The following is a 26,863-nucleotide window of genomic DNA, read 5'->3' as shown; positions in this document are numbered from 1 at the left end:
CTAGATTTAAATTTTTAAAATGCAGTGCACAGTGTTCATTCTCAAGGTTCCTTCTTAAGTTCCACAATAGACTTCTAAATGCTACAAATCTGTGGAGCAGATAGCCCTCCCATCTGTCCATTGTGCCTTGTCCTACTTTGTATCGAAATTATGTCAATGGGAAACCTGAAGAATTTTGTGTGTAATCTCAAGAAAAAATAAACATCCCTTTGTTTGCTAAGACCAAATGCTTCTACTGTTGTAAATATAACATACATTGCAACACTTTCCTCTTGTATTTGTGTAATTAAAATTTTCACTCAAAAGAGCACCTGCATCACTTAGCAGCAAGGTGCATATACATGTTTTGTTGTACCTCCCACTTATTTATCTGTGTGTCTGTGTGTTTGCATGTGTTGAATTTTTCCTCTTCGTGCAGGAGTTCTTATACTTTCCTTGGACGTGATGAAGAGTGCCACCAAATAAGCAGCTTATATTTTATTTTCCTTGTTTAGTATGTGGCCCTGTGCCATACTTATTCCTTGCAACAGAAGTCTGGTACTTAAGTCAGATTAACTCATTTCTTCATGGGTTTTTGTGTTGCACTCATGAAAGTTGTTGACAGATCTGCAAATATTCTTTATTGTATGAAGGGAGGTGCCATTGTAATTCCTGTTTTACCCATGGGGAACTGAGTCACCTTTATTAAAGGCATGCTACTCAGAGTAAGGGGCTGGGTTTTTTGAAATATATCCTTCATTACCACTTTGTATGTTGATGACACCTCAGACCTTCCATTTATGCTTTATGGTAAAGCAGTTTCCTTCCTTCTTGTCCTCTGTCCTCCCTGTGTGCCAGCAGCAGGAACTGTCAGACAAGTAGGAGATTTTTTTTGCCTGGGTTCATTTATCTGTCTAGCATCACCATGGTCCTTGTAAGCAAGAGTGGTAAAGAAGGTCTTGTCCAGATTTGTGACATGTTTACAGATAAATCCATAGCAGTTTAGCTACCAAATGCTAGCAAATCTTTGTTGAATGTGCAGTGAGGTTTTTGTGTGTATTAATTCAGCCAGACCAGCACTGTTTTTCTTAAGAACAGTAAAAGGCTGATAGCAGACTGATTGTACAGCCAAATTTCAAGTCCTTTCTGTGAGGATGCAATTTCCACAACTTCTCTGTTAAATGTCTTCAGATCTCTTTTTTTTTTATTTTCCTGAAAAAGATGACATGTTTTTCCAGACTTCTTAGAGACACTTGAGCTGACTTCAAGTGGACTTTCCAAAAAACCCAGTGTAGACAAGTCCTGAGACAGATATCTAGTATGAAAAATTCCAGCCCCAATAGTTAAAATCTGGCAAAGTAATATAGAGCTGGAAAAAAAGATGTTATAGTCAGAGGTATTTGTGAGTCCTAGTTAAAGATGTCATTGTCTGCGTATCTTGTACTCTCTTTGGTTGTTACCAGCAATTATTTTTATTTCAATGCAAATCCCTTTTTTCAAGTTTGCATTATAAGAAATAATAGTGCTAAGGGTTAGGGAGATTTTTTTTTTAACCTTCTTTTTTGGTACCTGTATTGAGAGACTGATTTAGCTACATAATCACAAATGAAATTAATTTACTAAGCTTAACTCAGCTTGCTCACTTCAATTACCAGAGACACCAGAATGGTTGTTATGCTTATGAGTCCTGTTCTGCTAATCGAATATTAGAATAGATTTATTTTCCCCTGTTAGCCAAGTGAAGTTAAATCTGGTAGTGGACTCCCCAACTGCGATATTTTCTGTATCGTTTATAGGCTAACTAGTCAGAATTATACTTGGATTCATTTTGCTTTATATGAAATCAAACAATTCTTACAGTGCAAAAGAGTAAAAGAAACCCTGAATATAGCAAAACCACAATTTCCTGTAGAGGCCATAAAACAGAAGAGCTGTCTGTGATTGCTTTCTCAGTGGCAGCATGGAAGGGATATGGCTGTGCCAAATGGGTTGATGTTTATGGATGTACTGGTCACAAACTTGTATTTATGCAAGAGGTAGCTGGACAAAGATGCTTTTAAATCCTAATGGCTATTGTTACAGCTGTGAGCTGGAGGTTTGAGTACTGATAGTGTCTGCCTTAACCTCAGTGCTTATTTCATCAGTGCAAGGACCTTCTGGGGCTTGTATGGGTGGATGGGTAGTTTTTCCAGCAGACTGTGTATTTTTGAAAGTATCAGGTCTTGTAGTTTCAGCAACTGGGAAAACAGTCACAATGCAGTATTAATAAAATACTTCAGAGAATAATTCATCATCAGTTATTATTTGTCTAGTGTTCAATTTTTTTGTAGGAGGAAGGAGAGTAATGACACTCTTCAATTTTGCTAACATACGGTATAAGCACATGAGATATTGAAATGGTGTGTTTGACTCTTAGGATGGTCTCAGTGTCTGAAGAGCCAACTGGACCTCCAAACACATCTTTGGGTGCTCATGGGCTTTTCAGGCCTAGGGTTGTGTCTTTCAGATGAACCTGACTGGACTGGCCACTTCCTTGACTGAAAGCAAATTCTAATACTGTTCTGTATGCTGCACATGCTATTTTTTTTCTCTGTTCTTTTCTTACCTGCTTATTGGAGCAGGCTGAACCTTTCTAGGGTCTGTTGGTAAGGCTGACATCCTCAACTGCAAATGGGGAGTCAGACCAGAGAGTGTATGTTTCAGATGTGTGCACTGATGATGAAACCTTATGCAGCATTTTATGAGCTTTGCTCAGATGTCTTTCTGGGCTCCCTCCAGGCAGATCTTGCTTGTGTGAGGAGCAGCATGCAGTGGCAGTCCTGGCTGCCCCTAGAACCCAGAGCAATCTTGTCATGTTGGGGTGGCATGGGGCCAAGCTAGTGATAGGCAAGGTTTTTATTAGCCTTGGGCAGGTCCTACCAACAGAGATACACTGCTTCTGGAAACAGCTAACAGCTCTGCTCAGTGTGACCCTGCCAGCTTGGACCAGGGCTGGGTGGAGGGCCACCTCTGTCCTCTCTGAGTGGGTGCTGGATGAGCACTGTCAGCACCTCCATATGACAAGGTGCTTCACTAACTAGCCCATCTTCTGGAGTGTTGATGTCTCCAGGCATGCCCAGCCTTCCTATGCGCCATGCAACAGAGACACACTGCTGTGGCTGAGGGCTTGGGGTTTGCTCTGAGGGCTGCCTCAGCGACAGCTCTCAAGCCAAACATACAAGAACAGAGGTGTCTGTGATGGAGCCTCCTGTGGCAAAAGTGATGGAATTTGGTGTTTGGCTGTTTGCTTCCTGGGTAAATCACAGCTCTGTGCCTCAGCTTCCTCATTTGTAAAATGGGGTTAATGATACTGTCCTTGTTAAAAAGCTCTTGGTCTATGCTGATGAAAATACACACCAAGTGTTATTAAGCTAGGTATGATACATAGAAACTAGGTTTTATTATTGCACCTACTTTCCCAAACGTGGGTTTGAGCTGAAATTTTCATCTTGTGTTTAGTACAGGGAAGTACTGAAATATATTTCTCTAATAAGATCAGTAAGGAAGAGAGGGCTTTACTTCTCACACGCTAAAATGTCAAGATTTAGCTCCTTGGGAATTAAACACCTGAATTATAAGCACCTTAATATGAGGTTCCTTATATAAATTCTTGAAGATCATTGGCTACAAAAGAGCATTCTAGGTGTTTCTGTCTCTGCTATGTAGTCTAGGAGATAGTAAGTGTGCTGGGCAACACAGCATATTCAGAGAGAGTTGGGGTAACCTCAAGACTCACATGAGGCTGATGAAAGAGGTAAGACTGTTCTCGAAAGTCCAAATTGAGCTTCTTAGTCAAGTTTGTAGACTTGCAGAGTTTTGACCAGCAGCTCCTCCCCACACTCTGCAAACCACTAGCTGGACATTAGTGCAAGCATTGTCAGGAAGTGTTTGCTCCTAAAGAATATCCTCTTTCATCTCTGCCTGAGGATTAAAGTGAAGGACCAGCTTCCTCAGGTGAAGTCTTCTCAGACTGGGTTGTCAAGGGAGAGAGGCTCTGGACCAAGCAGTTCTCTGCCACATGGCTCTACATAAACTGACAGACAGCACTGCTACGTTTTCAGTTTTCCAATAGTATTTTACTGAAAGTGTAAAATATCATAAAAGTTTGAAAGGCCCACATTACTATTGCAGTGCTGTATAGGGCATTGTAGATGGGTGCACTTCCTTTTATGTTCTATGTGTGCTGAAGGTAATGTTCAGGGAGGTGAGGTCACTTGCATTTCCTTTTCCTCGTATCCAAAGTAGTCTTTTTTTGTCCATCTTGCTGAGAGCTACTGTCAGTTTTACCTCTCCAGTGCCATTTCAATAAAACTCCCAAACCTAGCCAGCACAGTCAGATTAATAAAACCTAACAGTTTGCTACTCTTAAACCTGCTAGAGGAGCTCTTTCATGGTTGACTGGGTGGCTCGGGAGGTTACTAAGGGGAGATACTTTTTCTTCTCTTAGTCACCTGTTTGAGACTTTTCCAAGCTAAAAAATAATATTCATTATGCAATCGCATATGTTCATATCTCCGTTAAATGAGTTGTGCTATCTTCGAGTCTTAAGGGACAAGAGCATATCAAACAGTTGTTTTCAAAGTGACCTTTATCTCCTTTTCCTCGGTGACCTACCACCCTATGACTGCTTGCATTTCTCAGTTCAAACACCTTTTTTCATAGAAAATAAGGCTCACAAGTTTGCATTTCCCAGGCTTATTGACGAGGTGGTATGTTTTTATTGCTGTTGAAACTGTCTGTTCTCAAGGTAGCTTAACTGCTCTATACCCAAGTTCCTTCAGAACTCCTAGTTATATACCGTGTGCACAAAGCACATTCCTTTTTCTGTTTTCTGTGCCTAATTTTTCCCCTTACTAAACATCATTTTTGATGTCTTGAAGAAATAGGTCAGGACTGAAGTCAAAGAACAATAGGGCTGGAAGATCCTGAAGAAAGCATCTCATCCAGGTCCTTCCATGATACTGATCGTGAAGATGTAGGAAATCCCTGATTTTTTTTTTTTTAACTTGCCTTTGGAAAATTTCAGGGATAAGGTCCAATCCACTTTAGGATGAATGCTGATGGGGACAAATATTTTAGTGTCTTACAGCATTATTCTTTCTAAATAGTGCTGTGACAATGTGATAGTTCATGGATTCCAATCACTTTCCTACAAAACTTTTCTTCATCCTTTAACGCAAAATTTGTGCTCCTGCATTTTTTTTCTGCTTGGGATGAACATTTGGCCAAAACAACTCCAAACCTGTGTCATTTAACCTTGATATTTTATCTCACATTCCCCTTCCTCTTTTGCTGTGAAATATGCACGTGTTCTGTCACAATGTTAGCATAGATTATATATTGTAATAGCCCTGTAGGTGATAACATTTAGCACCATATGAAACTACCAGTGTAGTGTTTTGTGTTTAAAAGGTGGGAAACAGTGGGGTTCGATAGTTATATATATTTTGAGAAGCTTATTTCAGGAGAACCTAGGCAACTACATTTTTAAAATACGATAAAAGATACTTCAGCCTATTTTAATGAAGAAAGAGCAGAGTGTATTTCTCAATTTTGGCCAGTTTGGCACTTATTGGGACCACCATGAGTTGCAAGGAAGTGCAGCTCATAATTCCTCCATCATTGTCTTATTTGACAAAGGAAATGCACTGTGAGCAATAAGAAGTTCAGTGCACAGGTGTGCATTGGTTCTTTTAGGGACAGACAAACAGAATAATTGCAATGGAACTAACCTTGCCCACTAAAAATCACCAAGTGCAGGAGCTGAACATAAAATAGAATTTAAGTAGTAGGTATACAGTCAATACATTTATGTTTGTGTTCCAGATGCATATAATTTTGTATACAACTAAGCAAAAATATTAAAGCTCGTTTTCTCTTTTTCTTTTTTTGTATGCACATACAAAACATTGAATTTAAAGAGCTGTACACCATTAGCTTCTAAGATTCACAATTGTTCCTGGAACACTGAAAGTAGCTCTTGCAATGAGAATTGAAAAATGTTAAAGTAATAGCAAACAGGTTCACATTTAGTATAATGATTAGATAAATAGGGAAAAAAACAGCTATTATGTGTTCCTGGACTACAGTGGAGGTAGAAAGCAAGAAATGTATGTGGTGTGACTGCATATTATTAAAAATGCAGCACTTTATATTTACTTTGCACTTAAAAATTTGAATGATCTGACTAACAGAAACAGACAATCTAATATAAATGGTTTGGAATACATTAAAAATGTATACAAGACAAATCGCTATTTTATAATCATTCGGCAAAGTAGTAAATTTGCACTGCAGGTTTGATTCATAACAAATTTGCATAACATTTATGTGGAGTTTTCATTGTGCTAATACAGTTCTTTTAGCCACTTCTTAATGTGTGCTACCATTCTATTATGTACCTTTGGGGGTACTTGGAAAAAAAGGGAGAGTGGGGGATGGGAGTTAGCAGGAAGAATATGACAGAGTTGTAAGATGAAGGTTTGTAATCACAGAGCTGAAAAGCTAGGGAGAAATGGATTGAAAAGTGTGTATAACTTGAAATTGGGGGCGTGGAGGAGAAAAGCATGTATTTGGGGGTCCCATGTGGATTTTATTATATAGTATTCACTTCATCAGTCAGGAAGGCGTGAGAAGAAAGATGGGTAACAAGAGTGCATGGATCGAAGGGGCTTCCGTGAACAGCTATGTTAAATGAAGGTGCTTGTTAATATACCTTGATTTGCATATGTTTTACATCCTTTCCCAAATATTTCAGGGGCAAATTAATGTTTACATTGTGTATTTTGCCTTTTACTATTGTGGCTCTTAATTTTCTTAATTCCTTTCCATTCAAAAGACAAATTTGGAAAATGCAGTACAAATTTGCTTTGAGGCAGAAATGGGAAATACAGAGGCATGAGAAAAGAATTGGCATTAAAGTGTAGGTGGAATGGATCCATTTGAGAGAGGTCTGGTTGGAAATTTCTATCATAGCACCATCTTCTTGCTGATGGGCAAAAAATTGAGTAGGAAATCATCTAAATCCCAACTGTGAAATCTGTCTGTGGGAAAAAAAAGTGTGCTTACATCTGCTGTCCAATAGCTTCTAGAATTTCCCTTATCCACCTCACCTCTCCAGCTTTTGTCTCTTTTTTGTATTCATCTTTTCTTACTTTGTAGAATCTACACAAATCAGACAAAGAATAAATGCTTTGTCCTGTACATAGAGCATCATAAACACAGATTTATGGTGCTTTATTATCAACACCATTACTTAAAATCAGTTTTATATCTTCAGATAGCCTGTATAAATATTTATTACTTGCAGTATTTTCATCTTGAATTTTAATAATCAAATGCAAAATTTAAATTTTAAGAAGTAAACCAACTGACTGGCCAGTGCATAACTGAATGCATTATGTACTGATTTTGAGTTGGAGGATGTTAACAGAGGTACCCATCTGTGTACCTCGTGCACAGCAATAGGTGAATGGTATGTATTTGTTCCTTTATTTAACAAAATTTATAAAATCTTCTGGAGGGCAGTTAAGGAATTTCTACGCTTTGGTCACAAGGTAGAAGTGTAATAATTTTTCCTAGGTATTTTGCAGTGCCTAAATTGTTTCTTCCAAGCAACTCCACTTCCTGCAGTTTATTTTCTCATTTTGCTCAGATGTCCTGGTGGTGATGCTGGATATGAGTTCTGATGGCTAGTCCTTCTTCCAGAGTCACAGAGTTATGTTTCAGTTGGTTAAATGCAAGGGTTTTCAGCATCCTAAATGAATAGGGTTGACTTTTGATTTAGCCTGTTATTCAGTGGTTTTGCTTTGTCTTTTCTGCTTCTGGGAAAGAGGAAACGTTCCTCAAAACCACGAGACCAACACCCATGTAGTTCAGTTTCTGAATGTTAAAAGAGGTGAAAAATGAGAGGCATAAAAGGCATTTGGTCGCTCCTTGTTTCTCCTTGCTGAACAGGAAGGTTGCAGTTGTCTTCTTAATTCAAAGTTCTGCAAGAGGTGTGGGTTTGCTTTAGATTCTGCAGGTTGCTTTTTGGGATGACAGATGTAAATGCAGTGCAGTGATGATGACATGAATGTGAAAAGTGACAGTGTAGAGAAGTAAATGCATTTATTCATTTGTGTAGAGAGAACACCTCTGGTGAGCTTCATGGTGGTAAAGTAGCCTTCTCTGCTATTGCCTTGAACTTTACGTGTTATGGAACAGCTCATGGACAGCAAAGTAATGTATTCTGAGCAGATACATAGAGTGACTTGCTCAGTCAGATTCAAGTAATTGCAAAGAAGACGAGTAAACTTAATGTCTGAGAGAAACAGAAAAGCCATTCCTAACAAGTGCTGCAGCCTGTTCTGGCTTTTGTATCAGCCGGTGATTCCTACTCCAGCTGGGGGGTTGGCTGCCTGTGCTTCAGTTGAGAGGCAGAGTCACCAGGGCACCTTGTCCCTACTTCTCCTTTAACTAAAGAGGTAAATGTCCCAAAGAGAGTGAAGGATGGGAGAACGTAGGGAATACCATTTCAGGCGAGATTGAGTTCTAACTGTGGAGCCACACCCATGCTTAAAGAACAGAGATGCAAGCCCCAGTGAAGAGCCTCCATCTGTCTCCACTGACTGGAGTGGGAGCTGTGTCATCCTGCTGAGATTGGGCATGGAAGTGTTTTATGGATATTGCCAATGGCATTAGATTTCACCCTGCAAATGAAGCTGTTCTGGGGACCTTCTGTGGAAGTGTTTCAGAGGTGCATTTTATTCTCTTTTCCCAGTATTTTCACTAAGAGAGGAAGTGATTCCCCTGGCTTCACCTCACCTAGAGGATCACAGTTTAGTAACTAAAAGAATTTTGTAGCTGAAAGAAGAAAACTAAATGACCAGTTCATGAGTAACATCAGGAAATTGTACTTTAAATTAAAAATACTCCTTTAATATTTCCCTCTCATGTTTTGATTTTTCATGTGGTGGGCTGCCTTTCTGAACCATGATTGCTGACTCCTCTACACGAGAAGCAAAATCAGAAGCAGAATGTGCCTATTCCTCTCTGGACATGTAGAACAAATCCAATAGCTCCCTTAATCCAACTCATAAAAATATAATTTTTTTCTAAAAATTCTTTATTAGTATGACTCAGAGAAGATTTTGTTGCCCATTAAAACTGCTCACATTCAAAGTTGCTGAATAATCATAAATAAAATGCTTAATGATGGTGAGGTTGAGATAAATTAGTGGGTTTGATTGATATCAAAGCTGTAAATGTAAATGTATTTTCTTTACTGCTAAATGGATCTTTTGTACTAACATTAATAACCATTGCAAAACTCTTCCTAAGAGCAAGGTGCAGGAGGTTTGGTGGTCCATTCTGTGCAGCATGCTCAGTGGTTGACAACAAGATGAGTAAAAGTGATGCTGAGTGTGATAAGACTTATCTGATTCCTAACCTATAACAACTGGCTCAAGAAAATGTTTGTGCAACTCAGAGGTAACAATAGGACATTTTAATGACATTTTAATATCCTTTATCCTGAATTCTTCCAACTTTCATTTAAAAATATATTTCCTTGCAGTTCCTATTGTAGTATTAAGGTTTCCACTTTGAACATTAAACCCTGTTTTGGTCTGGGGCTGTTTTGCAGTTTCAACCTGTATGCTTTTTTTCATTCAAAGGAAAAAAATAGAGCAAAGAGTAAAACACATACAATTTAGTGATTTTTTTTCAATAAATACAGGAAACTGTGTGCAATGAATGCCTGATTTTTATGAACTGGAACCTTAAATCATAAATAAAATGTTAATTTGTAGACATGTGTAGTTGTGAAGCAGATGGAAAAATAGAAATGTGCCGGAAAAGTAGGTATTTGCAGAAGCTAATGAAGTTAATTGGTCTCATTTGGCTACACTATTTTCCCAAACCCCCCAAAGACTGGGCTTTTTAATTCTTTAATTAAAAATGAGTAAGGTATGCTAATATTATAACCTTTACTTTTTTCCCAGCTTTCTAGATACATATATCTTATTAATAGAACCACCCTTAGCAGTTCAATATTAGCAAGCACATTAGTAATCTGGAAGTTCTAAGAAGGGTGCCAATATTTTGAAACAATAATTTAAAAATTAGCAATCCATAAGTTAATATATGCTTTAAAACCTTAATTATTATTTCCTTTTCCTGTTTCTACATGATTACAAAGAAAGGATCTGTTTTTCTCTAATTTAGAGAATGTAAATTAAAGTACACAGAACAGTTTTGGCTGTGGAAGATTTTAATTTTAAATAGAAATATTTAAACCAATTTTGATTAACAGGGCTGCAAGCTAAGTCTGCAGCAATATACCAGGAACAGGTAATGTCAGTGAATTGCTGCACAATTACATGAGTTCTCCTAAACAGTTATTTTCTTTCATGATGAGTGGGAAATATGGAAAATATATGTTCTCCTTGCTAAAGGGCATTGGAGAAAAGCAGCTCAGTCCCTGTCCTGTAGGATGGGTGTGGGGGTGCAGTAAGCATCCCCCTCTGCAGCCCAGGCACCGCTGGCTGAGGGATCGCCTGGCCCTCCATTCCACACCAAGTCTTCTGGGTTTGGATGATTGAGTTTGAGCAACTACTTATGGTTTCAAAGGATTTGGATAATGTTACACTGTAGGGCTGGAAGTCTCTTTGAATACTGGGTTGCAAAGGGACAAAGGCGTAGTTTCAACGCATTTATTAGGCCCTGGCTGTAGAAGCGAGGAACAATAAACCATCTTTTTTTTAAGTTAAGAGATCTTGGAACAGGCCGCTCCAATAAATCCTGGGTTTAAAAAGTGAGGTACATGCTGCAGTGCTGAAGTTGTTTATTCATCTGGAGTGTATTAGGCTCGTGATTAATAAGAAGACATCTGCAATTTTACATAAGAAACAGAGCGGGCAGTTTGGCAGTTGTAAATGGAAATGGGGAGAGAAGAGCCAAACCTATACAAAGTCGTCTAGTCCTCATTGCCACTGACGTTGATAAAAATAATTACTACAGTGGTTGAATATATATATTGATAAAATTTTTCAATCTCAAGAGCTCAGCAACCATTTTTACAAGAATTTCACATCTTTAAGAACTAGCAGCTTTTCAGACAGCTCTATAAAATGGAAAATCATCTTTGTATGCCTGATCTGATCTCACAGGTCTCACACTGACATCTGACAAAAGTAACATACTTGATGTCGAATTTATACTGATATAAGACTTATGTAGACTCATTCTTGATATTACCTCACGTGTCTCCAAAATCTGTGAGCAAAATCATCAATAGAAAAGTAGCAAGCCTGTCAGAGACATGCCTTTCATAGGAACAATCTTGCATCTTAAATTTAAGAATGCTTTAAAAAACATCTGACAAGTAAATAGGGCACAAACTGTGTAAAACTGTGAAAAAGAAACTGTTGCCTAACACATCCAATGAGTGTGATGACTGACAGCCTCAGTGAAACCTAGTAAGGTTTTGAGGGGTTTTTGGTTTTGTTTTTGGTTTTTTAATAATGGTGCGCTTAACTATACAAGTCTATAATTTGGTAGAGAAAATAGAACTGTTGTCAGCAGAGTTTAAGACAAATTGGTTCTCAGTTAGAAATTGATTGGGAGGGCCAACAAACAAAGCATTAGCATTTACTTCAGCAAGTCACATGCATTGTTAATAATCCATAAAAGGGCAAATTCTGAACAACTGAACACCTCACTCCAAAAGAAATGTTGATAATATGACTCAGATGGTGGATCAGCACTTTTTGCAGTAGAAAATTACTGGTTAGTTCTTGCCAAAGAACTCTTGATTAGGAGTACAGGAGTACAGGATATTTTCAATATTTAGTGTTGAAAACTTGACCAAAACAATTTGATCCTCTTGGCACTGAGAGCTTAGGCAAAGTGTAGGGCAATAGTGAAAAGATGAGAGGAACTAGAGACACATCTGAAAGTTTTCCAGAGCTGGCTATAAAGCAGGACTTCACTAAGTTCATAAAGTGGAGAGTACATAGGAATCATTCTGATCCTGTTGCAAACCATCTATCTGCCTTTCATGACTCCATAAATGTTTGTAGCAGCTCTTAATAAGGAAATGTAGGATTAGCAAAACAATGCATGCTGGTTAGCCTTCAAGGCAGTTACATCTGGAAGTGGGAGCCATGCCATATGATCAAGCAGCTCTTTACAGACCATGTGCAAGTGCTTCTGGTGCCTGTGACAAGGCCATTAAGTGCAGTTTAAGGAGTTACTCTGCCTACACCTGAATGAACTGAGACTTGATGTCCTACAATGTAATAAACCACAGTGCATCTCATTTTAGCTGAACCGTGCGAGAGGCAAAGTTTGGCCATCAGTGTCATCAAAAACGTTGTTTTCACATCTGTATTTCCTTTATCATCCTGCTGGGCCTGCTGAGGGTTGTGCTGCAGTGGTGCCCTGAGAGGTACCTCCAGCCAGTCAGCCAGCTAACAGGGACAGAGCCAGGAGCAGTGTGCTCCCTGGGAAGAGCACTCACGTTTGGAATGCAAGCTGTGGCTCGGTTAACCTTGCAGGCTTTTCTGGAAGAGTGACTTCAGAAACATGAGTTTGTTTATTTTTTATCGGGAATTAGTTAAAGATGTAGCATACATCTTAGGGTCTCTGTGGAGGAAGGAGAACCTTTTTTTATTTGGATATGCCTTTATTTATTTTTATGTATAGATAAAATTACTATACTCATTATTTTTCATATACATGTTAGCTTTCCATGTAGTCACTTCTGAATGCATTTTGTATATCCAAGTTAAAGTATTTGTGCTTGGTTAAAAAATGGTTTAGAGCTAATTGTCCTAAAATGAAATCACAGTGTGATTTTGCTGAAAATACTTCTGTGGGAAGAAAGAAATCCTACAAAGGCTTTTTCTAATGTAACTTACTGAGGAGCAAGGACTGTCATGGTAGCATACAAATGGGGCAGATGGAAGTATCCCCTCGAGGCTATGGGACTTGAGTTAATAAACCTTGAAAAGTTACCATAATTTTCACTTTGTATTTTCCTCATGAACCCAAGTAATATAGCTCATTCGTTTTGAATATTACCACTAGACTCCCAGGCAATAAGTCTGATTTTCTTAAACCCTACTTCTAACCAGATCCAGACCAAAGCTAAAATGCTTGTCCCATTAAAAGTTAATAGCAAAAATTCCGTTGGCTTCAGCAGGACCAGGATTTTTTTCTGAGACTTTGGATTTTAGTGTATTTGTTAATGTAAGTTAACTAGTGTTCAAAAAATTGGCCAGTTCTTTTTCTGCTAATCCTCCTCTGTATCTGTTGGATGCATCTGCCAATATTTCTTGATATAAATATCTTGCTAGAAATTTCCTCAACATGTTCAGTACATCACCAGTACATTATGCCTGCATTACACAAATTATTCGCTTTTTTTGCAATTAAATGCACAGGGACAGGGATGAATGTAGCTGAGCTTATGGATCACTTAGGGTTTAAGTCTTCATGTAATATGAGTAGGAGCTCATGATAAAACTAAGTCAGCGTTGTGTGTTCCCTTTACCTCCCATAAGATGATCTGAGGTGATACAAACTGTCTCTTCAGAGGAATACAGTTTTTAGTTTGTGAAGGAAGCCAGCAAATCAGAATATTTCAGAGGTAGTAGTTTGTATCAAATAGCAACAGAGATCTAGAAGTTTTCTGTGGAAATAAAGCAGTCCAATGTGGGGATGATAAACCTGGGCTAAAGTAGCAGACTTTAGAGCCAAGGAACAAAAGCCAAGTAGTTCTGTAGAAAATTTGGGGAGAATGCAGCCTTTCTTCAGCCATCCCACCCTCTAAGCAGCAGAGAGAATGTTGTACTAGTGCATTCTAAAATCCCAGCTCAAGGCTGAATAAAATGAAGAAAACAGATCCTGCCGTAATAAAAACACATGTAAAATTCCTGGAAATGTTTCCTGTTACAGGCTGCCTGGTTAGTATAGGCTGCCTGCACATTGGTACAAAGTCAGCAATTGTCTGATGTTGTTCATATTTCTTTTTGCCAGGAAGATGAAGATCAGATCGGAAGGTTGTCGGTCTCCTTTGCAGTCATGTTAGAATCAGAAGGAATAAAAAAACTAATTGTCTTGATTGCGTTTCAGATTGTTTTGATTGGGACTATGCCCATGAGATAAAAAGCCACAAAACGGGCTTTTTTTTTCTGCCACAGTAAAAGCCAGAGAAGAGCTTTTGCTTTGGAGTTGATACAGAGTAGTCCAAATAATGTCCTGCAAGCCAGATCCAGTCCACAGCGTGATTCTTCCCAGATTACCAATTTTTTGAAGTGACCCTGTGTTGGGACTGCAGCTCGGCAGGAACAGCTGTTACTGGCTCCTCCGGATGGTCAGGATGCTCTTAGTGTACCCTTCACTCCCCAGCTCTTCGCTCCTCAAGCTGCCACTGTGTCCATGTTGTGGGTGAGGGCTCCTGTCCCATGACTGCAGACCCTGTCAGGTATCCAAGGAGCTGACCTAAAACTGGCATCTGGCCAAGAGCAATTAAATCATTGGACCAAATGGGTAATACCTTATTCCAAGATGAGTATTTGCTTTTTTTCCACAAGGCAGTCTTCCATTGCATCTCTCTTTTTTCTTTCCCTGTCTTTATGTGGGATGTGAGTTATCAGGGGAGTTAGAGGTTGCAGTTCCATTAGCTGGCTGGAGACATTGCAATATGTGATATTTTCATTTGGTCTGCTCTGAGCTGTGCTTGCTTAGAGGAGGTCTGCAGTATATTTGCAGGCACATAGCATATGCCTCCAGTAGACATGTTTCACAGGAGTGAAACTGGTGGTAGCACAATGTCTACAAGGCTGTGGTGGGGGAAACACTTAGGCCATATGCCTTGAGGCTGCCTTCTTAATGAGCTTGAAATAAAGAAGCAGGAAGTGTTCTGGTGTTCTGGGATGTGGAGAGACACATTTTCAGGTTAGTACAAGATACATGTTGGGAGTATTATTGACCAGCATTGTTTCTTCCCCAGCAAGAAGGGCCCTGGTTCTACATCCTAGTGATGAATTCCCAGCTTATTTGAACAGTTTGTATATTTATCTTGGACAAAGACCATACTGCACTCATCTGGGCTAGACTACTGTAATGTGTTCCTAATTGTTTCCCTTGAAATTGATCCGAAGCCTCTTTGGTGTGGAAAACCGATATATTAAAAAATACAGCCCTGTCCATGTAGCTGTTCAAATTTTAATCCCCTGGTTCTTGGGCAGCAGCCCTGCACTCCATGTCCCTGTCTGGCAGTTGCTCACGGTTGGACATGGCTTTCTCTCCCTGGGCTGAGTCACACACAGGCCGAAGGCAAGTCTTTCTTGTCCTCGGTTGTGGAACTCCCTGCCAGAGCCCCTTGCTGGCTGCCTTTAAGGCAAGCTGCAAGCCCTGTTTATTTCAGTTGGCCTATCCATGACTGTTTTATGGGCTCCCTACCTTTGTTTTTGCATCTGCTACCCTTTTGTTTTTCTCTTTCCTCTAACTAGTCAGGAATTGAATCTTTTGGGGCTGGCAGGTCCCTTTTGAATTCTGTGTGTATAGCATATTGTAACATGTTATTAGATTTTTCTTTCTACTTTTACTGTTTTGCATTTGGCTCTTTATGCTACTTGGCTTGCAATTGGTGATTTAGAAAAGATCAAATAAATATATCATTGTGTCAAGTCTTATTTTGTATGAGGGTTAAATCCAGTATCCAAATATAGAAGAATGTGTTTATGGGGAAACTTAGTACTGAGAGAATTAGAAAGAAAGCTCCAATTAGAAAGCAAGCTGATTCCATGCCATTTGCTATGCCATGTTTTCTTTACGAGAAAACTTCCACTGTAATTAGCAAGAAAGTGCAACCTATCGGCCCATGCATTACCTAACACAGAGCCTGCTATTCAGTCTTAGGAGTAGTTTGTGCTTTTATACGCTCCTGTGGAGACTGACGGTACTGTGAAGTCCAGTATCAGCAAAACAGGAGTCTAAACACAAGCAGAGTCAGGAAATCTTGTACAATAGATGATAAATAGCGATTTGGTTCACTGGCCACTTCAGGAGGAAGCATGTAAATGTAATCGTGGAATACAATGGTCTGTGCTTCAAATTTAAGCACTAGAGTTAAAGTGTCTGTTTTCCATCCTGGGCAAATGATTTAACTGTTACATACTTACCCCAGCCCGTGTACATGATGTTTTTATTTGTGTTATGCAGGCTGCCACGGGATCAGCAGAAGTTCAGGTCTTTGTTTTAGAAACTGCACGGGATTCAGCAAAAAGACTGTGTTTTACCTCACATTGAGATAAGTCTGATAACATCAACCAGGGGAATGAAACAAACAACTAGGAGGAAGAGGAAATAGCAGCCAAGTGCTGCAAGGGTCTTAGTTCAAATATTGTCATCTGAAAATGGTTTATGGGCACTAAAACAGAGGAGTGAACCCAGGGGTAAGGTCGTGCCACTTTGCTGAGCTTTGGGAATCCAGGAAGTTACATATCATCCATCTAAGGAAGTTCCACTTGTAAAATACTATCAAAGCCCAAGTCGTTTAGGGCAGCTTGGTCCTGCAAAACATTACAATTATTAATCACTTGACTAATCCACATTAATCAGTACAGCCTAGTAGCAAAATTATTAATCAGCTTGCTGAACTGAGCAATGTTGCCAATAAATGAGCCTACTTGGAATTTTAAAATTTATGAAAGAGTGTAAAGCGAGATGACTGGAAAAGATGCAAAATCTTCACAAAATCAACTTTATCTCTCATCTCACTGTTTCCATTTCATCCACCACTGACAAGACCAAAAACCAAGATGCAAGTTGATATTTGGAAAGTAAAGTATTCATTCTGTGTATGTGGGAAAAGTGAGTCTCTGCTTCCCAAACACACAGAGAGAAAAATAAAACTAAAGATAAAATAAGATGTGTGAGAGGGGAAAGGAAAGCATTTGTTTCTTAATTGTGAGGAGGATGCTTGTTAGGCTTTTAAGAATAGAACATGTAAATGAGTACAGAAACAGCATACAACAACCTATCCAGAAATTTAAATGTGATCAAAACATGTAAGATACATTGGGAGATGTGTAAGGTTTTTAGGCTTCAAGAAGCCTCAGGGATTCAAGCAAATAATCTGGTGTATATAGCACAGCCATCTCACTCGAAGCAAGGAAAAATAAGGCAAAGGGTAGTAAACAAAGTTTGACACGTATATTTCAGTACTGGAAGTAATAAATAATGGTTGTTGGTGGGAGCTGAGTGCTTTACTGACAAGAACAAGATGGCAATAACTAACTTGTCCCAGCTGAAGAACAAAATCTATTTTCTGTAGATAGATGGATGACTAATTAAAAATGTCTGAACATCAACAATTATAAAATAAAGAAGAGGATCTTGGCTGTTAATGCCATTTCTGCTACTTCAAAGTGTATATTGTCCTTACATTCCCTTCAAGGAGTGACACAATCCTCTGCTGTCTTCAGACACTTGTGTCTTCTGTGGCACTATAGGCTGCAAGTGTTCTGAACCAGAGGAAATGGAAGCAGTGGTTCTGCTGAGGAAGGGCCACTGCTTTCTAGAGCAGGTTGATGACACAGACTATTTAGTCCTTACAGAGAATTGTTTGTCTTCTGGTTTTAGATGGCTTTAATTCCTCCAAATTACTCCTTGAATAATAGGAAAAAGGGCAATTTGAATTTCAGTGACAGATTGGACATAACAGGTTGCAACTATTAGGTCTAATTTTACCATACTGAGAAATAAAATTGCCTAAACATAAACATCGATCACTGATGCAGTAAATTAATTTGTACAGAAAAAGTAGTTTAACTGCAGTGCACATTAAACATAGAAAATTCTCAAAATTACAGCTCTCTGAATTAATTTGTACACTTGTTTACTTGTTAAAAGCAAAGCGTAACTTTTTGATTTTTTTTTTTCTTCTCTTTGTGACTTTGAATTGTGAAAAGGATGGACAATCACTGATTGTTCTTTTTCTCTTTTTCCCCTCATTTCTGATCAGGTTAATAGACGTACTAAAAACCTCTTTTAAATGTTTCATTCTAGCAAGTAAATTCAGCATTTCAATAGGTTTGAATCATGCTTTGTTAAGAACTGGTGATGTCATATAATTAAAAAATTTACGATTTGGTTCAGCAACGAGTTTACATTCAAGTGTGTCCTCAGGCTTATTTAAACTGCTGAAGTCTTCCAAACTGTTTCACAAAAAATGTCATCTGTGTCTTCTTCCTTCTACTCCCAAAAAATCTGTGCTTACTACTTCCCCACATTTTAATATGGTATCTAGAGACTTAGCATATAGATGCTGGCCAACTTTTCTTCATTATGGCAGTTGCTATTTTTAATATGCTTATTGTTTTATAAAGTGGAAAAGAACATGCTCTTCTTGAAACTATGGCTGTAACATTACCAAACATATGCAGTTGCAAGTGCATATGCAAGCTGGATAAAGGTTGCCTAAGTGACAGTGGAACAGGATCTGCCAATGTGGCTTATTTTGATGGTATCTGGTGTCTACTGTTTTCAAGGACAGTAGTTCGATTCAAACACAATTCTGATAAGTGGCAGGTTTTCATGTCTTTAATGCCCTGACAAGGGCATCACTCTCAAGAGAGGGAGGTGAAACCATTTGGATGAGAATTTCTTCCCTTCTCCTTTGTGCTGACTCACCAAGATAATGGACAATTAATAGTGAACCTTCTCTGCGGGGAAAGTCTAGGGTTATCACTAATAAAAAGTGCTCTTGAAGTGTTTGGACACAAAATGAGGAGAAAAAATAAAAATGTAGAAAGCAGGACCAGCACAAGGCTCAATCTACAATATTACTTTTTTCCTCCCAAAATTATGGTGAATGATTTTCCAGTATCAGCATCTGCAGCTTTTTAGACCTGGCTCATTTTTGTAAACTGTGAAAAGAAAGGACAAGAGGAACATTGCCTTTTTCTTTTTTTTTTTTTCCATTTTTTCTTTTTTTTTGTGGTCAGGGAGAAAGCTGGCTTGTCTATTTTTTAGAGATACAGTTAGTAGGGCTGGCTGCTCTTAGTTACCAATCTCATAATGCTGGAAAATTTTCCCTGGTAGGATAAGAAGATAAGAAGGAGTGGTCTAAATAACTGCTCTTCACTTTATCTTCTGATTCAAGAGCAGGTTTGCAGCATTCTCTTCAGGTTTACTTTCATCCTCCTTGCTTACATTTAGAATATATGTGGGATTAGTTCCCTTTTCTGAAGAGTGCACACTTCCCCTTGCACGAGGAGAAGGCTCACAAATTGTGAGTCTGTGCAGCCCTCAGTTTTTGCTTCACTGGGCAATCCCAGCAACTCTCAGATGCTCCCATAACAGCCCACTGCCCCCGAGGTCACCTGGAGAAGGAGTTGCTGGAGGTCAGCAGAGTATCACATTTACAAGTCAACAGGCAGATGCCCTGGGGATTATTGCAGTGGCTGTACCTGTGCTCTGGGTTTAGCAGCCGATGATGTGATTGTGTGCCTCTGTTGTCCAAGTAAACACAGAAAAGATGTACAGCACTTCCTGGAGTTAGACAAACCAAAGATTAGTCTAAACTGAGAGTGGAACAGGTTAACTGATCTTTCTCTACCCTAAGCTTTCATTTGTCCCTCGCAGCACTGAGCTGTCAATAGAGTGTACAGACTGATAAGTATAGGTTCTCCTCAGCCTGAAGATTTCTGTCTGATAAGATGGCCTTAAAAAAGAGAGAGAGAGAGAGAGAAAGTACGTTAACTGCTTTGACTGCAAAATACCCCCTGGTAGCCAGAGATAAGACACCTTGAGCTGCTCAGAAGACCTTAGACAGGATGTAAATGAAGCCAATAAAAAAAAAAAAAAAAAAGAATAATTTCAAATCCAGCTGCTATTCTGCTCTGCCCTTATTTCCAGCCCTGACAGCAAAAGGCTTAATTTACTGTATTTCACACCAGGCTTCCATTCTACACTGAGGAAGCTACAAAGGGTTGTTTAAGATATAGGCTTTAACAAAGTGGAGATCTCTTTATTTTTGGAGAGGCCTCTATTTCAGACACTTAATCGTGCATTTCAGCAGGCTTTGGTGAATAGAAATTATACAGAAGAGAAGGAAAATTCTGCCTCTTACAAAGAATTTCACCTTCTCCTTTTTATAATTTAATCATCCAAATAAACCTGTATTAACATGAAAGGACTGAGTGAAGCATATACATACTTTAAATGCAACTCTTACCTTGCAAAATTCCACATAGAGGGACTGATATTCTGCAAGATAAGCAGACGGTAGGTGTGACAGTTTCCATGTGACATCTTCATAGTACAATTTGGTCTTCTGAACACTGTGAACTGGGAAATTTGTTAGGTTTCCCTTACAGACTAGACCACCTGTATATTAATGGAAGCTAGGCACAATCCGTGTCTGTCCCATGGCATGGACACCCACATGTGTTTGTATTCAAGCAAACCTGGGGAAAATGAGCGTCAGGAAGGAAGGACTGTCTTACACAGCATTTTGACTGCATTGAAAATGCTCCCTACACGCCTTGACCCCAGTGTGACTCTGCTGCACTAGAGTTGATGTAAGCATTTGTCTGCCATCCTATTAGAAAAAAAACAAGGTTACCTTTGCTCCAGGACATCTTTTTTAGCAGCTGTGCAGCACATCTGCACTAACAGTCAGATCTAAAAGAAGAGAGCCTAAAATGGGATATAGATGGACTATAAGAAGCTAAATAGAATTGGTTATCCAAAACTTACCTCCCTGGGTTTACCCCACTGTGATAGGCACCTCTTCATTTCATGAAAATTTCTCAGGTTGCTGTGGTTTGGTAGTTTGTGCAAACCATCCTAGTGTGAGCATCTGGGCACCCACTGCTTTGATCAGCCTGCTGCATGGAGAGTGTCATACTAAGCCAGACTTGTTTGGCACTTTCAGCAGAAAGTGCTGTGTTCCTCTCTTCCCTACCTAGGGACCAAGTAGGTGAAGTATTGCAGGGCACGAGGCCTTGATTCAGCTCTCTCTGAGTACACTGAGGGGATTCAAAGCTGTGTTTCCTGCCTCTGAGCAGAGGGTCTTAAGGTGTCCAAAGGTCCCTTCTCCTGGAAGCTGGGCATGCTGAAGGAAAGGGTACCCTATTCATAGAACTGGTAGGAGCACATTTGAGAAGGAACTTGTTACCCTGTGGAGAAGTATGCTCATTTAGTCCAGGGGTTCTTGCAGTCTGGAACTCATGCTTAAGTTTATTTTTGTTTTTATCCAATGCCTCTAATGTATAAAGAGCCCAGTACTCCCCTTTCCCAGCTGAGTGCCCAAGCTGCGAGGCTGCAGACCTTTTCCTGGTTCCCCCCCAGGGCCCCATGAATCCTGCTTTCTTTGCTTCTTGGGCTCCTGGAGACACCTAGGTCCCTTTGCAGATCTAGGTCCAGGAGTTTTCACCTGTGTAAATAAGACCTCCACCACATTTCTGTCATTCTAAGAAATAAGCAGTTCTGTGTTTATTTACTGTATTTAATTCCAGCACACTGTAAAATAACACTGATGTGTTTTTGAAAGCGTTAACTGCCTACACTGCTTTCGCTTGATCTTAATTTCCTTTTACTTTCCATTTCCTTGGAAAGATTTTTAGATATCTTTGCCTGGGTTTCTTTCAGATGCAATTATTGACTCCCTTCTTTCTCTCTGCCCTGTATTTCTTTCTTTTGCTTCTCCACGCATTACCTTCCTTCTTTTCTCTGTGCTAGTTTAGCCCCCTCCTAACTGTCCTGCTGTTGCTGTTCTCATCTAAAGGCAATGAGGGAAAGAATTGGGGTGGTTGAAATGCAGGCACAAGTGGGATGGACAGGCATAAATGATAAAAAAATGGGGAACCTTCATGATTAAACTCTAGATTTACTGAAAGGAGGGAGATACTGAAATCAGGGCCCAAGGTGATGCTTGTTATCTCATGGGATTCTGCTTGCAAATCCCACTCAGAGGCTCCATCTTTTGTCTGAGCCTGCAGCTAGGGACGTTTTGACAGCCTGCCTTTCTCCCTGCAGGGTCCTGCAGCTGTGTGGGAATGGGGACTTAGAGGGCAGCTGTGAAGCGGGGTCTCCTTCAGCTCTTAGGGCCTGATCTTCTGGACCATTTGATTTTGGGAGGGAAAGAGAGATTACGACATTTCTCTGACTTAAGACACACTCCTTATATTGTGACCTGGGAAAGAAAGAGTCAGCTAGCTTGTGTTAATACCTATATATCTTGAAAGTTTGACTGGGACTGCGTTAGAGGGATTGCTGTCTCTGAGGCTTTCAAAAGGAGCTGCAGCGTGGGGGAAGAGGGAGGGAGAGGGCTTTTGGTCCTATTCATGGTATTGCTTGGGGGAGAGCACAACCCAGTGAAAACAGACGGCAGAGGGAAATACTGGGGTCCAGTGAAGAACCCCTGAACTGTTATCCCCTAGTCATTTGCTGTTCTTAATAAGCAGTACAAATACTGTTATCGGCACAACAAATTATAATAATTACTCTCTAGCAGAAACCTGATTGCCTGAATCGTTACTTTTAATACATGAGGTTGTTAATGTATAGGTTCTTAGGAGATCATTATTATGTACAAGTTTTCTGGAGTATTTGAATGGGCTTTTGCTCTGCCATTGTCTTGATTTTAAATGCAATTATTCTCAGGGTGTTTTTTTTCTGACCCTAGCTTCAGATGGAACAAGCCTGGTGGTCTCTGACTCATACTGTACAAACAAACAAAAACAACGACTAAAAGAAACAGCAACTTAACAGTGGAAGGAATACAGTGTAAATGTGTTTGTCACATTTAAGCAGTGGACAAATGAGCTAATTTGAATCGCTTAGTGCTTGTACAGTCAGAACTAAACAACCCCTGTAAATTAATTGTGTGACATGCGTTTCCCAATTATGTAAAGCAGTATAATAAGCTGTGAGGATGGTGACTGTCATTAGTTATATGTACAGGAGTGTGGAAAATTACTTATGCTTTCTCTTTGCCTATAGAGGCACAAAATGCCAACTTCCTCAAACAAGCAGAAGGGTAGCTCTGTTTTCTTCTAGTTGCAAATTGAGTTTTGTGTATGATTTGAAAGGTGGAGCAGAATATGAACTGCTTACATTTTCTTTAATTTGGCTGCAGAAGATGGAATTCATTGGGCTCCGTCTGTTCAAATGAACTTTAAGCAACAATCAAGGAAAACATTTATGCTCCTCTTTACATATGTAATGGTAATATGTCTTCTGAAGAAGACATAATGGAGCTGGAGCCTTGGGTTACCTTAGGAGAGCAATACAGGAATGTTAACTACTTATGTAGGCATTAAAGGCATTTTATAAAAGCAAGCAGGTTTTTCCTGTGAGGTATTAAAGTGACTTATTTGTTGTTTCTAGGAGCTGCCTCTCCTCTGATTATGAAATATAAAATGGGGAAACCTCCCTACCAACTCTCTCAGTTCTTTTGGTCAAAAACCCCTGTATGTTTCTCCCCCAGTAATCTAACTGTTAACGCATTTAATTGGTGCTCCCAAAGCAGTTTTGAAATATTGATAGATTTTAAAAAACATCTGTAAATTATAAATAATTTTTAAAGTTCACATTTCTCTTTTGAATGCCCATTACAGAGTATTAGTTTTCAAGCCATTTAATAAGTTATGAGATAAATGAGTGAGTTTAATGTGGGGTCACTGATGTGAAAAAAATGTGATGATTATATTAAAGTTTCAGCTTTTCCAAAACTGTGTACATTTTACATTTCTATTGAAAGTAAACAGAGAATGTTATATAATAATGTATATTTTATTTAAAATTGTTTTAAAGATTAGCCCTACCTTCTACTTCTGTTAAAAACTTCAAAACTATAGCTTGTTTCAGTGACACGTATGTTAGGCCATCTAAAGCCATGTTAATCCTTAAACATTGTCCTTTGATCTTCTAGTTATTTAGATCTATTCAGCACACAGCACAATATTGTTTTATTTCAGCAATATCTAACCTCTTCATTTGCTATTTATTCACACCTGCATATTCCCCTAAGATTCCTTATCTCATTTTCAGGGTAGCCCTGCAGACAATTAGTGGTGGTAATAATATAAAATGTGGCCAGCACTAAAACCTGAAATGGCCATTACAACTAAACTATATGATATATAATAACCACTCCACTCAATTACCTGCACGAAAATGCAAGGATTTAAAACAGCGGAGCCTTAGCGTACATCCAGTTAACTGACCTACCTACCTACCTACTATTTAGTCCTTCCTTTCTTACAAATCATGTTCTTCTTTATGACATGCTGTCTGGTAAATTAGCAATGCTGTACATTTGTATGAGTTTTCTATCCTTTTCAATAGGTGTGTACAAGCACATATAAGTCTCTGCACTGCCATATGAACAGGTCTTTGACTGGTGGTAGGACAACAAATAATGACTACATAACAACCGAAGGCATAAATTCATACATGTGCATTCACAATCCATGTGCCTGTGGCAGTATGGAGTACACAGGTTTATGTGCTGCAGCTTGGTGTATTTGATTTTTCATTTTTACTATCTATTATCATCCTATGTAACTCATTATTTTTTACCTGTTAAAGAAACCTTGCTATTTAGTACTTCAGATGGGGTCCTGGGGGATAGTTGTTTCACCAGTCTTCCATTACTGTTATAGGAGAAAAAAGTGCTGAGAACATACCAGCAGGACCCAGAGCTGGGGGAGGGCTGTCCATCTCAACTGCTGGGCTTTCTGTTTGGTCAAATCCATCAGTTTAAGCTTTTTGCCAGCTCTGTGTTTCAGGGGAGAAAGAATTATTCTTGCAGGAATGGCTCAGACTGCAGGTTCTGTTTCCTCCTTCACAAAGATTACATTTGTAACCTGAGGCAAAGCATTCCAGCTTGTCTGTGCCCGCTACTTGAGCAGCAAAATGGGGAAAATGGAAAACTGCTGCTTACCGGATATTGAAAATATTAATTTGTTCGTACGTGTAAACGCTGTTCTGTCAGAGGGCCCCTATGTATTATGGCACATAAAGGTTAGCTGACATTTGCTTTAGGAATGTGGCCATTTGTCTAGTGGCAGCACAAACATGTTTAAATCATACAGAAAAATAAGCCACGATAAAGCAAGTGCCCTGAAGTCTACTCCAGCAAAAGCATGTGTATGTCATAGACCCTCCTGGTGGCTAAGTAACATCTTTCTGAAGCACTCCTGTTAATTCAGTCAGGGATAAAATCACTTTTAAGACCTTGCGTCTGCTGGGGCTGGCACATGAGCGGCTGGCTGCTAACTCCACAGAGGTGCTTTTGTGCTCTTGTGCTTTCCCCTTCCTTCCCCCATTTCGTGGGATAACTCCTTCTGGTATTGCTTCACTTTTCTGTTAGTGAGCACTTTCCCCATCAGTACTACCCAACAGGTGTTACTCTGCTACTAACTGAGTTTCCAGCTGTCCTTCTCCAACACAGACCAGGCAAAATTTCTTGTTTTGTCCTATTAGAGAGACTAGAAAATTATCAAGCCTGAGATGGAGGTCTTCCTTGCAGGATACGATAGTTTTGTTGCCAGAAGATGGTCAGGAAGGCCTGGCTGGCTAACAAAGACAGTCCTTCAGCTGCTGGGTGTAGTTCCAGTTTTGCATCCCCTTTGGCAGCAGCACAGAGACTGCTGCAGTGTGGCCAGCCAGCAGAATTAGGAAATAAGGACCTCTTTTATTTACTCAGGCTGCTGAATCATGGGCATTCCTGTCTGCTTGGAGAAAAGTCAGGCAGCTCTACTTTCCACTGGAAGTCTCAGGAGTGCTTGGTACTTTCATCTCAGAGTGTTCACACACTTGTTTTAATGTGCTTTATGGAAATGGTGAAACTCAGCAAGTACAGTTGGTGTAGAAAAACATCTGCACTAACTATTCACACACATTTGCATCTTTAAATAGACTTTTAGGTCTTGTAGCCGATTTTCAGCAAAGTTTTTTGGTTGTGAGTGCTAGAGCTTTCTTAGAGTCAGTGAGTGTGAAGTGACTGGTTCCAAAAATTAAAAATTTACATGGACATGTTAAGTGCATCACATTGAAACTCAGAATACTTGCCATAACACAAAAAAGGCATTTACAGTAAGTAGCACTTAGTGAGTGTTGAAGGAAAAAAAAAAGGTCGATACAGAAAATATATTTTAAAACTCCATAAACACTCTGTCAAGTACCTGGAGCCCTAGTCTCCCCTCAGATAGATGTGTACCACTCCTGGGAACTTGTATGTGTGCATCTGAATTTGGTCCAGAGTATTTTAAAACAGCTTGTTATAACATTAAGGATCAGATTTGTAACGCTGACATATAGCTCGGTGTGTAGGTGCCTACAGATTTATATACAGGCAGCTGTGTGCAGAGTAGCAGCAAACTGCATTTTCTATGAGAGTGATAGGTGAAAAGGAGTTTGAAGCCCTTTACCCCGACAGCAGGTCAAACTTTACCCCCAGCACAGAGCTGGCTCTGTAGTGAGATCCACTGGGAAAGCTGGAGTGGAGTCTGCATCCCAAGCATCTGGCTTGCTGCAGAGACCTGAAGTTCAGCTCCTCCATCTCAGTTTTGAGGGCCAAGGCCTGTTCACCTTGTGCCTGTGCACGTGGAGTAGCCTCAGTGCAGAGCAGCGAGTCACACTTTGCTGCCCTTCTGAGGGAGATGCCGTTAGTGGTTGCACCTTAATTTTACGGGGCAGCATCCTTGTGGGAAAGGGTGGGGAGATGGCAGGACAGGCATTGCCATCACTCACGTCCTGCTGTAGCAGTAATTACCCTCAGTCCAGGGGAACTACTGGTTACCCAGGTTGCTGTCCCTATATCCATTCCTACCCAGCCCCT

General features: G+C 39.6%; 1 protein-coding gene across 13 annotated transcripts in view; it reads left to right on the top strand.

The window, feature by feature from the left end:
- Window positions 1-26,863, top strand: part of ZNF521 (zinc finger protein 521) — a 229,323-nt gene that overhangs the window by 62,376 nt on the left and 140,084 nt on the right. The gene's annotated exons all lie outside the window — the stretch shown is intronic.

The sequence above is a fragment of the Catharus ustulatus genome, chromosome 1, assembly GCF_009819885.2.
Source record: "Catharus ustulatus isolate bCatUst1 chromosome 1, bCatUst1.pri.v2, whole genome shotgun sequence".
In the NCBI taxonomy this organism is placed as follows: Eukaryota; Metazoa; Chordata; class Aves; order Passeriformes; family Turdidae; genus Catharus; species Catharus ustulatus.
This window is presented reverse-complemented; position numbering and strand designations above follow the sequence as displayed.